The sequence below is a fragment of the Brachyistius frenatus genome, unplaced genomic scaffold (genome assembly GCF_029030835.1).
Source record: "Brachyistius frenatus isolate BFR_SWC_R1_liver_20210118 unplaced genomic scaffold, ASM2903083v1 Contig_46, whole genome shotgun sequence".
Taxonomy (NCBI): Eukaryota; Metazoa; Chordata; class Actinopteri; family Embiotocidae; genus Brachyistius; species Brachyistius frenatus.
In genome coordinates this window covers 956,320-968,594 of record NW_027210645.1, presented here as the reverse complement: position 1 = coordinate 968,594, position 12,275 = coordinate 956,320, and the positions used below count along the sequence as shown (strand labels likewise).

The 12,275-nt window shown below is 40.2% G+C and overlaps 1 protein-coding gene across 2 annotated transcripts in view; it reads left to right on the top strand.

Annotated features, from left to right (window-relative positions):
* Positions 1-12,275, top strand: part of khdrbs3 (KH domain containing, RNA binding, signal transduction associated 3) — a 111,300-nt gene that overhangs the window by 91,564 nt on the left and 7,461 nt on the right. The gene's annotated exons all lie outside the window — the stretch shown is intronic.

Here is a 12,275-nt window from a genome sequence, read left to right as displayed (position 1 = left end):
ATCTTTCCGCTTGTTGTTTTAGTTTTACAGCTCGCTGCTATATCGTTTTGGTGAACTCTCACCTTTCTCATCAATGCAGACAGCTGTTTTCTGCAGAAAAGTACAAAAATCCTAGAACTAAACTACAATGTTAACAACTTGCTGTTTAGCGTACAGAAGTGAAGCATTTGGCAGCTACAGAGACACATAATCCTATCAAGAGTTGGTAGGGGTCAAAACAGAGCTAAAAAGAGAGTAAATCTTAGGCTTGGGACATAAAAACAATTCTAATGTACTGATAATGTTGATCTGATGCCACAACAACTCTATAAGCTCTCTACCAACTCCACAGTAGCTCCGGTTGGTAGAGAAAGTTCACTTTGACCAATATTTTATGACAGAATTAGAATTTGCTCTCAATTCTAATATAAATAATAGAAACACGTGTGTATAAGATAATACAGTTGAATCAACACCTCTCTTATACAGTTACACAAAAAACTGAACATTATAACGATCATGCAGGTCGGATTTATTGCATGACTGTTGTATTAGCTTGTATCAGTTTCAGCGAAGTGTAACTAATATACTGGCAACTGAGTACAGCACGGGGAATAAATAACTCAGAAATTAAAACTAGGTTATCATGTTATCATACTTCCTTCCTACCAGGGCAAAAACATGAAAATGAGTGCAGTGAATTAAACAGCACTCAAATATGCAGTGACTTGTATTTAGTGTAAAATAGAGTTCATGAGCAGCATCCGAGGGCAGTGAGTTTGTGGTCTGATCATTTGACCTTCACTAAATGTGAGAGAATATGAGGTTAACTTTGAGATTTTGAAGTCGACTGGGCTGAGAACAGCTGGATTATGGTGCTCGAAGCTGTCAGGGGCCATTTGTGCTCATTTTCGGCCCCGTTTTCAAACTCCAAAGAACTGTGAAGTATTTCGTGAGATGTTTTGACTGACTTTTGCGGTGTCCTTTAAGATTAAACTCTGAAAAGCAGAATTTAACGTCGCCATCTTCGATGTCCCACTTCCACTTTAAAAACAATACAATTAGGCTGTTGTGGAAGATTTAAGAAGTCTGAGCCGAGTCGTTGCTAAGAAGCTAATCTTTGAATCTAAGGTCTCAAAATAAACCTCTCCCCCACAGACTCAGTGACGTAACCGCGGTTTCCTCCGAGGAATTAACGGCAGCTGATTGCGATAACCACATTATCTGTGTTTTAATCACCTTTCAAAATATCTGGCGAAAGATGCATATACCTCAGAGTGCATCTCATGTCGTTGGCAAACTAAACAATCTTAGTGGTATATGCTGTTCCATTTAGCAGAGGGTCCTGCACAGCTAAATGCAGAATATTGATTTTCTTATATCCAGGCAGCTATCACACTCTCCAAGCCTCACAAGGTCAAAGGCTTTCGCTTTGGTGTCCCGCTGTTTTTTTTTTTATTTGCACACAATATGCTACATTTATGTATGCGTGCCTGTGCTGTTTCAAAGAACGAATGACTCTTGCCACATTTAGAGTGTCAAAACTTGGATTGATCTGGCAGCAGCTGGAAAAAGAAAAGGAACAGGAGAAAAAAAAAAGACGTTATTCTGTCCCCTGCCTTTTGTGATCAGGGTGGTCGATGTTTTCTTTTGTAGAGATGTCAGGATGTATGTCACCCAGGTTTCATCCATCTTTTGTGCTATCTCCGTGGCTTTTTTTTTTTTTAGCCCAGATCTCACACACTCACACACACACACACACACACACACACACACACACACACACACACACACACACACACACACACACACACACACACACACACACACACACACACACACACTCCTCTCCCCTCTCTAACACACCAAGGTTTTGTATCTTGAAGTGTCGGCGGGTGGGTGTACAGATGCTCGCTGTGGAAGCTGAGTCCGCCTCAGGAATCTGCAGCTATTTGTTTTAAAAAAGCGGCCTGGTGAATAATGGTGGGGGTGTTTTCGGTGCCAGTTTTGGGTGACGGCGCAGGGAGGGTAGGAAAAAAAATGGGGGGAGTCCATCATGTGGAGGCTGGAGGCTCGGTGGACTCAGAGATTTTCATGTCTTATCTGGCGGGAGACGAAGCAGCTAATAGGGCCCAGACACAGAAGCCTGCGCCCCCAGAGATGGCTGATTCACTTACTTCTTCTCTGATTTGTGCGTCCTGTGTCCTGCATTGAGTTCAGAAATGACTCTTCCTGTAGGCTGACACTGTGCATGTATGTAAGCTTATAGCAGTCTTTATGGTGGACCTGAGATTGATCAAATTTTGATGGTTTGCTCTTAAACACAGGATATATTGTGTGGCATATTCTCTTTGTTTGTTCTTTGTTCACTCCTGCAGGCAGCACATTTGAAATGATGTAGATAATATTATTTATGCATACACTATGTGCAATATTACATTTATTATTGATATTAGACATGCTAATGCCATAAAAAATAGTACTTTATAGGTCCACGGTGATCTATTTTTTTACAATTAGTTTTTGCAACTGCAATTAATCCTGCAATACAACACTGTGTGTCCACTCTTCACAGTCACAATCCTATTTGGTGATAGACAAAAGTGGATTATTTTCACCTCCAGCCTGACGGAAGTCGTAGCAGGTCCCAGCAGCAGGGCCTTGAAGAGAATGTGTGCATTTGTGTGTGTGTGTGTGTGTGTGTGTGTGTGTGTGTGTGTGTGTGTGTGTGTGTGTGTGTGTGTGTGTGTGTGTGTGTGTGTGTGTGTGTGTGTGTGTGTGTGTGTGTGTGTGTGTGTGTGTGTGTGTGTGTGTGTGTGTGTGTGTGTGTGTGTGTGTGTGTGTGTCTACAAGAAGTCTCCTAACAATGTTTCTCGCAGCCTAAGGAGCTCCCAGTCACCAGTCTGAGCTCCGACTGCGTGGCAGGATTTCAGTTGCCGCAGGATAACAAGCAGAACAATTTACAGTCTCTCTGTCATGGTATTACCCCGGTGGCTTATGCTAGAAACCGACCTGCCGATTGTGAACACAAAAAAGGAAAAGAAGAGGATGGTTTTTAAAGGCTGCTGTTCTTCATCTGATTCTGATGCTGCTTTAGATACTTTAATTCAGTTGGAATATATTTCTATAGTAAATGTAATAACTGGTGCTGCAGGCGGTGATCTGTTTCCTGACTGTTACTCCAATTATGATTATCATATCTTACTGTATGAGACATCATATTACATAAATCTATAAATATAACACAATAGAAATATATCATATTGCGTTATACCTGCCTGTATATTAATAAAGTAGAGACATGATTCCTCTTTTTCCTTTAAAGCTAATGTAAACAATCACCACACAGTGTTCACCGTTCAAATGACTGTATATTAGTGCTGAAATGTAAATATTAAAGTCATTTTAATGTCTTTCGATTTAAATTTTTGCCAAAAAAAGAAGGCTGTGGGCTTGTTTCACCGTTTTCTGACATTTTATAGATAAAATGTTTAATTAAAAATCTTTAGGTGCAACCCTGCTGCCAGTAAGACTCCACATTGTTCAAAGTGTCCTTCAGACGTCTCTTTTATAAGAGCGGTCTGTGAGGTGATGTAATATTAGGCTCTCTAAATACATCCAGCCATTTACATCCCTGTTTTCTTGCTAGATATCTTCTACTTTGCCCGTTGCAAAGCTAAATGTCTTAGTAAATTACCAACAACAGTGTCCAGTCATGAGCTTGTGCTTCCTTATACATATGGACAAGACATGGACCCACTCTTATAAGCATTAATCCTCTGGGTACCTTTAAATTGTCACTACGATGGAAGAAAAACAGGGACTTTGCTGATTTAGTAAAGTTATCTGTACCAGTACAAAAATTACAAGTCTTGCATTTATATTTCAAAATAATGTAAAGTTTTAAGTATTCTTATTTAGCATAAAAATGCACTTTAGCATTAAAAATAAATTAACTTATTTAGACAATTATTCTTTAAAGCCTGTGATTTCCATACATTGTTTGTGTTTAGAAACACTTAAACCTATAGCTTGAGTGAGAACAGAAATACTTTTGAGATTGCAGCCTTTAACTGTAAGAAGTATTTATTGTGTTTGTGGCACAGCTGGCTTGAAAAAGTTTAATAATAATGCAACAATAACCTATAAGTTCAAGATGTAATGCAATTGCCTGTTTTGTCTGATCAACATTACAAAACCTTAAAGGCCCCATATTTTACACTTGTTGGGTGTTTTATTAGCAGTCTCGACATCCATAAGGATATATTTCTGTGGTAGTATTCACCAAAACCTGTCTCAATACAGTTTTATATCTTCTTTCTTAAGCTTCTCTCTGGAGCTCTACCAACAACAGGTTGTTTTGTGTCTGTCTCTTTTCTGAGTGACGTACACTCAGGCCAACCTCAGGTTTTCTTTAGTCTGTGCCAGAATGACCTCTTTGCTTTTTCATTCCCATAAAAGGTTTGACAGTGGATTGTGCTGAGAGCGGACAAATGGCATGAGTTTATGACATCACAAACTCACAGAAGCCCAAACAGCTAGTCTAAATACCACAGTTGCTGAATACATGCTGTGTGCATTTTTTTTTGTGGACATTTCAATACTTTAACAGTACTTATATTGCATCTAAACTTGCTTTATCATCAAACAAGAAATCTGAATTTGTACAATGTGGGACCCTTAAAATATTCAGTTTATTGTCAGATATAACAAATTAAAAACAGTTATGTCTCATAACTAAGGAGTTAAAACTGAATCATTGACATTGTTGCTTGTAAATTGACAAAAATAATGAATTGATTATAAAAATGATTAACAGACTTTCTGTTGAACAACTAATTAAATAATTGAAATTGCATTTCTTAAATTCTAGGAGTACTCAAAAAAGCAGCCAGATTTTAAATTCTTTCCCAAGAATGTTTTGCATGCAGAATCATTTCAAAAATACTATTATTATATTGAAATCTACACACAGTGGCTTTTACATATGTAAACAGTATGTCAGTGTATATACGCAGTTACTTTACATCTGATCAAATCTGTTTATCTTGTACCAAATGTTCTGTCACACATTACTGTCCACAAAGAAAAAAAAAACTGTAACCCCTGACAAATGAAAGTAGACAACCTGTGTAACTATACTGTACACACTGTGTCATCCAGAACAGCCAGAACTGAGTAATTTAGACATAATTACATTTGAAAGGCAAATAAGGCGCTCACAACCTTAAGACATGAGTGTTGAGCTAAAAAGCAGTTTTTAGACGTCCCGAAGACATTTCATGACATTTACATCTTTCAGAAGAGAGCTGACGCCTGGGGGAGTCTGATGGAACCACTACCTTGGCGTGGCAGTCGGTCTGCAACCTCCCAGATCACAGCCTCCTCTTACCGTGTTTACACAACAAAGAGCACTGAGCTATCATCTTTTTTTTGGAGAGGCAGTAGAGGGCTCCATCTCCGGAGAGTTCTCCAAAGCTACAGCGCTTAGCTACCAATCAAGTTGTAAGGTCAAGGAGGCTGGAGGGGGCTGCTTGTGTGGAGAGCATCTTTTAATTTTATTAGTGGAGAGGATGTGTGGCCTCTGTAGGGAAATGAGAAAGATGACAGCTGTGGCACGGCCCTGGCTGGACGCTCGGAGAGGTCGAGGCGAGGGAATCTCTGGCAGCTCTCGAGTGCGATCACAGCCTTATTTCATACCTGACACCTCAGAGACTTCCCCCTGCTGGCACCTTGCACCTTTCCTTGCACCTTGCTTTGGTACACTACATCGTAAGGCTGAATCCCAGAGGCCCGCGGGCACAAGGATAGCTGTGTGACAGTGTTTTAAAGGGCAGGCGCATCCCTGAGGAACAACAGTAAATCTTAGTACAAGCGGCGGGCACGGAGGAGAGCAGAGGAGAAGAGTGGCTGGATTACCAAGTTTCATAGTGGAGAAGTTTGGAATTCAATACTTGAAATAGTCTGAAAAAAACAAGACATGCTCATCACTGAGACACACACACACAAACCTAAAATAGTAGTGCTATTCGGCTAATAATTCAGGGACAAATAAAAACACCGCATTCGTGATTTAAACACTAAATATGTGAAACCATGGCAACTTCCTTGACCTGTGTCAGCTTGGAATCATATTTGTTATTTCTGAAAAGTTAACTGCAGTAACCTAATGTGTTTTTATTGTGCTGTAATGATTCGAGATGTCACTTCTATGTGGGAAGCACAATAATGTCCCTATTGCAAATATCCTGCTGTAAGACAAGATAATAACATACTTGACATGACAGAAAAAATACTTTTAACTTTAGTGAACTATTCAGGCTTTTATTAACAGTAAAATTAAACTATCCCGACAGCTGTGCTGGAGCTCAATACTCAGCCTGAGGACGAACGCTGTGTGACAGTAATTTACCTGCAGCTCATAAACTGTGACTCTGTGTGACAGTAATTAATGAAGTTACAGCTGTTGTGTCACATGTGACACTCTTTGGAGACACTCAGAAGGATCCAGCGGCTGCATGTGAAGCTACATGTACTCATTAAACGCAGAGGAAAGGCTCTAACAAACAGCCCTCATCGTGGGGAAGTTGTATATTTATGGACATTTCAGTTCGTGAGAGATGTGAGATAGTGGAGCAAAATGAGTGAGGCAACACTCAACATACATCAAGGTTTTTCTGTAGGTTTCTAAAGGGCTTAACCGCTGTGTTTGTGGAGGATTTAAAGGGGGCTATCATAAAACATAATAGTCACAAAACACTGGTACTATGTTTATTCATTCAGCCTTTATTTATATTCAATAGATCATTGAGGGTGACCATTACGTACAATGAGATCAAGATTGTGCTTTTAGTGAATGGAACTGAACTGGGATATTCTCATCGGTATCCAGCAGCCAGCTATAGGGATGGATATGGATAACGTATGGTTGTTTTGTTGTTGTTTTTGCTTAACTAAAGAATTGGGTGTTTTAGATTATCCTTTAAAAAGAAGAATAAATTCATACCAGGTATTATGACCAAAGTATTGTTACAACAGCAACAACAGTAGCATTTACCAAATATAAACTCAATAATATCTTACTGGAAGGAAATTTAACAATATCAAAATAAATAGTATTCCTGATGTCAAAATGCTGACTGAAGTTGAGAGGGAGTTTGGGAGGGGGGTTGCCGTCTCAGCCAGCTGCTGACTTTACAAGAGTTTGACTAGTTTAAAAAAAAAAGAAGGTACAAACTCAGCTGAACTGCAGAAAGATTTCATGTCAACCTATCCGTTAGTTGATGAGATATTTCAGTCTGGACCAAAGTGCTAGACAGACCGACTAACGAACAGGCCGACATTGCCGTCCCTCCAGCCTTGTCGATAGCATGCCTAAAAATGGTAGCCAGAGAAGGGTCATAGATTCCCAGCTAAAAGGTCCTGACACATTAAGTTGGCCATCTACTTCCACTGGGCCATAACTGAGCATCTATGGCAACTATGGCCGATAGTTTTATATTTGGATCTGTGATGAGTTTGACTTCAGTTCATAAAGAGATGTCAGACTGGTTGTTTAGACAAATGGATCAGTAATCTCACCCATTAAATGCAATTTCTTCATATTTTCCCCTTCTTTTCTTTTCTTTTCTTTTCTTTTCTTTTCTTTTCTTTTCTTTTCTTTTCTTTTCTTTTCTTTTCTTTTCTTTTCTTTTCTTTTCTTTTCTTTTCTTTTCTTTTCTTTTCTTTTCTTTTCCTGAAAAGGTCACGAGCCGCTAAGGAGTTTTCATCTGCATGAGGTGACACAAAGCGTTTCATTGTCATTGTCATTTGGCCTCTGTCGTTGCTACTAATTTCAGGTCTGCTTGTTGTGCAGGAGCCTAAAGGCAGACAGTTAGTGTGAGAGAAATACTTGTGTTATTTATTCTTCGAGCCGATCGGTTGTGTAAGCTGTCTGCTTCTGAAATGCCCGCGGTGGCTTCACAGAGGCCGGGTACCTAGATGCTGTTTTCAGGGCCGACAGCTTGTCAAGATGAGTGAAAGGTGCTGTGTAGGGAATTAGACCATCTGAAGTAGGAGGAGGAGGAGGAGGAGGGCGGGATTTACACCACTATGTGTGTGTCTCAAGACAAAAAGTCACATATTGCAAATTTAATGCCCCTTAAATAAAACATGAAGTATTTCACAGATTCCAGATTCACAACCAAAACATGTTGGGTTTTAAAGAATACCGGAGGCTGACTGGACTTGAAAAGAACATGTTTTCCTTGAGGGAGGCTTGAATGTAGTTTTCAAAAAAAGAGGTAAGGTAGCATAAATGGTCGGCTCAAAAGCAGCAAGACAACTTATTTGGAAAGTCAAATCTTTGCCAGAGGCCCTTTTGTCCCTCTTTGTGGCCCTTCAGCGCGGGGTCAGCAGTAAAGATAGCTCTGCAATCAGCCACCACACTGAGCAATCACCAGTGTATCCATAACGAAGGTTTCCATTTGTAGGCTTCATTTCATACAAAATGGTAAAAAAAAAAGGTGATGCTACTTTTCTTTTCTTTTTTTTGTCCCCCATCTATTTTCATTGCCATTTTGTCTGTGGAATTCACTAAGCTGCTATTATCAGGGCACTCAGTGTGGGACATTTTTCATCAGCATTTTACTTTTCAACCTTGTGCCAAGAATGAATGAAAAACACGATTACAGAAGAAGCATCGAGGAAGTCGTTTTTGCTTAAGGATTCACAGTTAAAGTGTGCAATTTGCAGGAAATAGGCTAACAGAAGAAAAGCAGCCTCTGTCGGACCGCTGCCGTGTCATCTCCACCGCCCCTCGTAATGTCCTACTAGATTCCTTCAAATTTATCACACAGGACTGGAAGAGTAATGGCAATGTAAGGAAACAAAGTCCACCAGGGACGTGTACTACATCATTCAGATTTAACACTGCCATCTGTTTCATAGTGCCCCGGCACAGCGGCATCAGTGCTTAAGATGAAGCATTTACAGAGATGACAGATGTGTTAGAGAGGCAGGGTCTTTACATGAGGAAAACAGGCCGGATGAAAGAGACACACTTATCTAATAGGTGTTGTGTTTGCTTCCAATGCCGGCTGCTTCACACCGATTTGTGTTTTTTCTCGTTTTGTTTTTCTTGGCCGGTGAAGTTCGGGGAGACACAAAGCAGCGGACGCCTCCTGCTAATGAATGTCAAATCAAAAGCTGACCTATTTAGAAAGTCAAAGCACTTTTGCACCTATGACAGGGTGATATCTCGGGTGAGATCCACCCCAGTCACCTCATCGCATGCTTGTGTTGGTGCTGCCAGCTGTGCACTTTTGACTTATATCAATGATGATAAATGTGGACTGTAAGGGGATGTGACAGTGAGGCAGTCGAGAGGGTTTTTAAGGTTTAAGTTGTTCAGTGTTTCTTCCCGCTAACTTTACTGTTAATCTTGTGTGTTAGACGTCGCTCAAACTAAATCGTATCGTGATTGTAAAAAGTGTTTTCCTTTAAAGATGTTGTATTCTTGTTGTTAGCCATGCTAATACAATTTAACAGTTTAAAAAGGTTACCATTACAATCACTAAAAGGTGTGGAAAGAAAAAAATGGTCTTCCTGTTTAATGCTAACATGTAGCTTGGAACCCAGTGGACGCAAATTGCGTCTAAATTGCCACCCTTCTCCGTTAAATTTCCCAGCGGGTATTTATCAGAGATGCATGAGAAATCCTTTTAAAATGCTTTCCAACAATGTCAATGAATGTAATCGTCGTTACACTCAGTATGAAGCACTGCGTCCCTCTCCACCCACCCCGCTACTCTTAATTGAATAACTCCCAAAGTCCTGATCGCTTCCCAACGTGTTGCACATCAAGATAAACAGCCGAACTTACCTTTTCTGACGATACCCGTCCTTTCTGAGTATGTCAAAACTTTTTGAGCAAATCCGATTTTGAAATCCCTGCTGACCTCTGCATTGTCTCCATCATAGGGCTGACATAAAATCCCCCTTTCTGTGAAAAAAATTATGATAATAACGGCCTAGTTATTAGCACATATCACAGGGGCGTATGCCCCCAGTGTGAGTCCCTGGTTTGGGCCCCTGGCCACCTGGACTCATTGATGACATTTATTTTCCTTCAGGCACTGAGCAAATTTGTTTTCAAATTACTGCCAGATTCTAAACAATCTCCTGTACAAAACCATAAAAAAAGAAATCTCAAGAGATCTTCTTGTCAAATCAAATGACGAAAGATCTGGATAGCCGAGACTGTCCTGAAAAAAAACCAAGATATAGCATGAAAGGTTAGCCCCCCATAATGACGTATAATGACTATAAAAAGTGAAGGTAGTGAAATTACCCTGAAATAGTCTCGGGTCCATCGGGGTAAATGACAGCCTACAGCTATATTAGTCAGTAGGTTCACATTAGCATACTTACTGTCCAGCTAGCTCGCTTGCCTCGCTCACAAGCAGGATAGCTTTTAACAACATGAATGAAAAAGTCAATTTTGGAATAACTTTTATTAAACTTTTTATTGTTTATTAGTTTCATTGTTTTACTCTTTTAAAAACTCAATTTTAAATAATCCAGCCTCGTCTGCACGACAATCATTATTATTATACAATGCTAATAAAATAAGGGCAAGGCAGTTACTCCTCTGCTTAAAAGGCCAAAACATAAACACATTTTCTCTGGTCTGTAGCGCCTCTGGCAAGTTGTACTCCTCTTAACAATCAATGAACTTTACTGTACTGCATTAATAAAAGAAAAGGTCAGAATGCTTAAATTAAAATATGCTAAATGTGCTGTCGGGCATCAGACGCTGCCGAACTTTTGGCTTCACAAAGCAGAATTTCACCAGAATCTTTGACCTTCAGGATGCGTCTGAAGACTGCGGCCTCTGTAATAGAGAGGAGAAAGTAACTACGGGGAGAAGTTGTGTAGCAATATTGACAAAATGTCACCTCAGAAATTAGAGGCGCCTAACAGCCTCCGTTGCCCTCTTCTCCTTTGTGCAAAGAGCAGGTCTGCACTGGCAGCTTTCAGCACAGCACACTACTATTATCGGTGCTTTCCGCCATTAGCAACAGAGAAACTTCAAGAGTTAAGTGCTAAAAATGGCCTTTTTTTATTTATTTTTTTTTTTTTTTACAGGAATCCTGGCTTCCAGTTTTTGTGAGACAGTGAAAATACATTAAAAGAAAAATGAGAGTCTGGAGCATGTAAGCAAGCCTTTAAAAAGGTTTAAGCAGTGCTGTGTATTACCCTGGTTTGTCTTATATGGGTGTATTTTATTGCTGAATACGACAGCGCCATACAGGAAAGCCCAAAATTATCCAACACTTCACAATGTGTCTGCAGGCACCTGTGATTGTGACAAATAGATTTTCTGTCAGTCATAAAACTGATGTTTAGACCCCTCTGGAATACACCGCATTTTAGTATTGTGTGAAATCTAATTATTTAGTGTCCTGTCAGGTCTTGTCTCAGGGTACACAACATGACGAGCCGAAACGCATCCGTGCTGTCACGTGACACTCGGCCTCCCCCCTCTCCTCCCTCTCAGGGGTGTCAGAGATATTCCAGTGCCTTGACATCCCTGGCAGATGTCTGGTGGCACTTCAGCTGCGAGCGGCTGACTGGAAAACGCAGCGCCTCTTGCTTGGAGGGCGGCTGTAGCACAGGGGAGCAGCCTTGTTTGCTTCTGCTGGCTTGGCATTGTTTGTGGTTGAATTATGGACTGTGTAAAATGTATGCTAAGCCTGACTTAAGGCGCGAGCCTCTTTAGGGGGCTGTCTCATGTCTCATTGAGTCTCTACAGTGCTCTTAAAACGATTCCTCACTCTGTCCTCAATTGGCCGCGTTGTTTATCCTTCCTGAAAAATGGTTTCAGGAAAACAACCAATCAGATTATGATTATCAGTGTCAGTTAGGCTGTCAGAATAAGGATTAGACCAAAGTTGCACTGCATTTGCTCAGCCCAAGATTTCACATTTGTTTGGAGGTTTCTGCCTCCTCCGCCAAAAAAAAAATGAAGGTTTATATTTTTTGTGTATTATGTATTCGGCATAAAGATATAAACCAAAAATTCAAGTTTCCGTTTAGGCATAATGTCCCCATCGCCCTGGACAACTCAAAGGACAGAGACACTGTTTCTGCAAAGACACGTTACAGTCAAATTCTTAAAATGTTGTTTTTCAATGGTGAGCACCACGTTAAATCTCAATCACTTCCATTGCGTTAGCGCGGCAGAAATAGAAAACACTGATATTTCAAAACCTAATCTAAAAAAAAAAAAAAATCTAAAAAAGTGTTTTTTTTTG